This window comes from Dreissena polymorpha, chromosome 3 (genome assembly GCF_020536995.1).
Source record: "Dreissena polymorpha isolate Duluth1 chromosome 3, UMN_Dpol_1.0, whole genome shotgun sequence".
NCBI lineage: Eukaryota > Metazoa > Mollusca > Bivalvia > Myida > Dreissenidae > Dreissena > Dreissena polymorpha.
Window position 1 is genome coordinate 93778414 of NC_068357.1, and position 5086 is coordinate 93783499.

Sequence of the window (5086 nt, forward strand, 5' to 3'; positions counted from 1 at the left end):
TGGGTACGAAAAATTTTGGGTACGAAAAAAATGTGGGTACTGGGAAGTTGTACCCGTGGACCTCTAAATAAATTTGAAAGATGACGGGAACCAAGCTGTCTTTACCTTCAACAATGGCCCTGGGGTGGGTAATGTGGACATGGATGGTCGAGATAGACCGTGTTGTCATAAGAGATGTTTAGTATTAATTAGAAGTCAATTGGTGAATAAATGAAATTATGTTAAAAAAAATTGGGTGGACGTGGTCGGCCACTATCTCCTCCTACACTATTAGCACTAGAACCTTGAAACTTAAACACATGGTAGCTATGAGCATGTGTGTGACGGTGCAATATTTGAAATTTTGATCTGACTCCTGGGTCAAAAGTTATAATGTGCGTCGCATGTTGTTAGTAAAACTAGTTTTTTTTTACACATTTTACCCATTTATTTACCCATAACTTTTGACCCAGGGGTCAAATGTATATGAATACTCCAATGAATAACCCCTTTCGCACATTAAATATAAGGCTCAACTACATTTTTACTCTTTATTATAGGACCTTATAACATATAATTAAAAAATAATGGTTCTGGCATATAATGTCTCGACTCCAAGCAGCACGGGCCACCTGCGAACATGGCAAGCCAAAACTAACTGCGAATAACTAACTGCACAAATAAATTGTATATGAGTGCTGACTCTAGTTTACGTCGATCAACACTCCCAACAAAAATATATTTCCCCAAAAAATGTTCCAGATGAAAAGCGTTCATCCGGCACTGATTGCCATATGGCCACCCAACAACGCTGTCCCAGCGGCCCATATATGCCCTCCACTCGAAACCGGCTGGGCTATGTGGCCACTGCCAATGAACTTTGGCAGCAGGGCGGATGGACGCATGCTTGGAGTCGGAAGCTGTAAACTGTAATCTCAAGGCAAAGGTATGCAAATATACAGACTGCAAATAACTCATTTATGACTCAATAGCCACAACAACATACATAATGGTTTGGATTTAAATTTGTAAGAAACCCCATAATTAATTCGTCCATCTATAACTTCAGTAATGGATTGGTTTATTATGCATTATACATTTTTCAAGCCCTGCAGACATATTATTAAGACAAATATTTGTTCCCAGAGTTGACAAGTGGTCTCCATCCTTCTCAAACAATTGGTCATCAAATGTTCAGTTAGAGTTTGCCAAGTAATGCCCGTCACATGCTAAAGCACCAGTTGATCCATAACAATTAAGGCGCTTTCTTGCCTAGCCCATAGCAACTTCATAGGCAGAATATATCCAATTTGACATTGGAACCACAGCAGACTATACAGTGTTAACACTTGGAAATTTAGCCAGTATATCCTTGAATAGCTCGTCAACCAATTTACGAAGGTCCACCAGTGACCGACGACCGAGATCATTACCGCCTAAATGTAACTAGATATAGTCGGGAGTATGTCCCACATTAGCAAGCAAAATAAATTGTTTCTCTGATTCTGCGACTGTACCCTTGTCACCAGATGATGTTGGGTTCAAGGTATGGGTTGGCCCCTTCCGGTCGTAATATTGCTGCTATGAAGGCTTTCTTGATAATTGATGAGCCCAGTATCCAGATAGTTTTTCCGAAATACAACTTGGTTTTTGATAGTTACACTAATCTATCTATATGAACAGTACTTTTTAGTGGGAGTTATTTATTAAGCTGGGCATGACAACAGGAACAAGACGAAAATATTATTGGTAGGCATTGGAAGCCCATCTGCCTGCCTTTTTAATGATCTCCAATGAATAGCCTAGCTGGGAAGCTTCAGTTGCTGCTCCAATTATATATATATATATATATATATATATATATATATATATATATATATATATATATATATATATATATATATATATATATATATATATATATATATATATGCCAAACCATGTAATTATGATCAAAATTTAAGCTGAATTACCAGTATGACCATCTTTGTACTCAGAATTTGCAGTTATTATTTTTTAAATCAAGCTATTTACTGTTTTTTTCACACTTTGGCAAAGAAAAAAGTGGTTTTCTTTTAAACATGTTTTTTTTATGTCCCCGGATCGAATGATCGAAGGTATATTGTTTTTGGCCTGTCTGTCTGTCTGTCATTGTTTGTGTCCGTCTGTCATTGTGTGTGTCTGTCCAGAACTCTAACATTGGTAGTAACTTTTGCAATATTTAAGATAGCAACTTGATATTTGGCATGCATGTGTGTCTCATGGAGCTGCACATTTTGAGTGGTGAAAGGTCAATGTCATCCTTTAAGGTTAAAGGTCAAATATATGGCTTCAAAGCGGCGCAGTAGGGGGCATTGTGTTTCACAAACACAGCTCTTGTTTTGCCATAAAATATGCAATTCGATATTTTGTATGTTTTGAACCTTCCAATGTTGGTCTTGTTAAAAAGTATAGCTTTCTTATAATGCATTTTGATAAAAACATACATGCAAATGCTTAAAAAAAATGTTTCTGGCCTACTTTGGATTAGAAAATAGTTTGTGTGTGAAAATGTGGATTTTGGCAGAAAAATATTCAAGTCAGTATACTTACATGCTCAATATTTAAACTGGTCATCTTATTCAACAAGTACAGCTCACTTTTTTTTAAATATTATTGTTTAGAAACAGACACCCAAATACTAAAAGAAATGTCTCTTGTATACTTCAGATTATAAAATAGAGATTTGTTTGTAAAATTGGGGAAGTTAGGCATTACAAAAATGTTAATTTTCTTATGTTCTTAATTTTTTAAACTGGTGATCTTGTATAACAAATGTAGCTTACTAATAATGTCATTGTTAACAAACAGTCTCTTAAATGCTAAAAGCAATCTTTCTTGAATGTATATGAAACATACATATATGTCACTCGGTGTTTTGTCTTCACATGTACACCATTTTAATTTTATAACGATCATCTGGTTGGTTGTTCTAATAGCCAGCATTGTGTTGGCAAATGATATGGCGTTTTACAACCGAGCATTTGGTCAACACAAAATGGCAGCAAAACACAGACATTTAGCGAGAAAGTCAAAGTTAATTGAATATTAAAGTTATTAGCCGAACAGGCGATCGGTAAGTTGTGTAATCACGTTGCTTTTAATGTCTTTTAACGAATCCAGTTGCATTATTGCGGCAACTGCATGGAAACGTGTGTGTTCTCGATGAAAACGGTCACGTCCCGTGTTCGACAATGTTTCAGCAATAGGCATATAGTGCGTTTCATACCTTGTGTATATATAATACCTATACGAGGGGTATTTTTTCAAACTGTGTATTTTTGTCAATATTCGTTGTTGAAAAGTCAAACCATACACAATAGGTGTACATTTAACAATCTGTACACACTTAACTTTGACTTTCTCGCTACATGCTATAATAAATAAGAAGACAATTAGCGGTGTTAACGTTTCCCAACAGTAGAAATCATTCGTCTGATGAAGTCAGTGGTATACAGACGAAAGCTCCAGGTATGGCTTTCAATACGTATTGTGTGTTATTTGACAGTCTAAAACTTATTGGATTAAAAAAAATCCTGTCAAATGTGTCAATCAAAATTGATTTGACACATCACATGATTTTGATTATGTTAAATCAGTGTACTGTATGCTAAATGCAACTGCTTTAGCAAGCTGTCAAGTTGATTGAGACATTTGATGAAACAAACTGTTTCCGGGATAGGACCAGTACTTAGTGTCTATACATGTATGACGTATCATGACGTCGAAAGTCTTCAAGACCTACTAGGTAGAACGAGAAATGTACTTTGACGTACAATTTTCACCGACCCTTGAGTGTTAGCCAATCAGAAGATACCTTACATCTGTTGCTTTTAGAGATATTTGACATTGAACATTATTATTATTATTATTTATACCAAATTATGCGACTATCGACCGCTTACTCATAGATATTGTGCGTATTTATTGACCTGGCGTGGCGGAAGTAACCTCTGACTTATGCAAGTTATGGTTATTACAAAATACGACCAACGGGGAGGTTATTATACATTATCCCGTTAATGTTTGGTAACTGTTTGGTTACCGTTGGGAATTTCCTACACAGTAATGCGCTGGACGGTCGTGATACTCCGCCCCGCATGAATAAATGCCATATTAACAGACGCTAATACAATGAGACATTTAAAAAGGATATTACAAATAATAAAGAAGTGCAAAAGGTAAGAATCGGCTGTTATCACCTCTTACTACCACACAACATTAGCATTAAAGCATTAAATAACGGTGACATAGTCATTTAGATGCAAAACATAAACGATGAAAATGAACAATGTGCATGTACATAAACACATGTTTTCATGAACAATCTAGGGCATGACAATATAAACCAATATAGCTCAGGGGAAGTATTTCAAAAATATTTTTACATTATCTAAGAATAATACTTAACTTAAAATTGGACAGTTGGAGAAAATATTTAATTGTTTTATATCCAGTTTGAGAGTTTTTTTGTATAGCAGCAATTAAATGCAATCGAAAAAGCCGAGATAAGATAATGTCAGCGCATGAGTACCTTTTACACAAAATATAATCTGATTTTAATGCTTTGAGTATCGCAGAACTTAATACATATTGTTTCAATTACGACGCCGAAACTAATATTGTGTCTTATCATTTGACAATTGCATAATTAAACGTTAAACCACAGTTTATAATCTGAAAATAATTATGAGATAGCAAGATAGCAAGACATTGATACTAAAAATTAAATTACGACGAGGAATTCAAGTCAATCGCAAGTCCAAAGTTAATGTTTAGATGATATTTTTTGTCTGTAAAGATTTGTAGCGCGCATGTAAGTCTTGCCACAGTGACAGACGTGCACAGCCTGTCCCTCGTCCCTCGTGTTGGGATGCGATGTGGTCCTTGAGACCCTGTTTGGATGTTTAGTGTAAGCAACACGTATCGCATTTGAAACTTGGTCTTGCTTCACAGTGCCAGACTGATGCGTGTTTTGCGACCTGTTGACGTGTGGCAAATCGCTGTCCGCACTTGTCGCATGTCTCCCTAGCCTCCTCGCCATGTGCATGATTTCAAATAATTATTC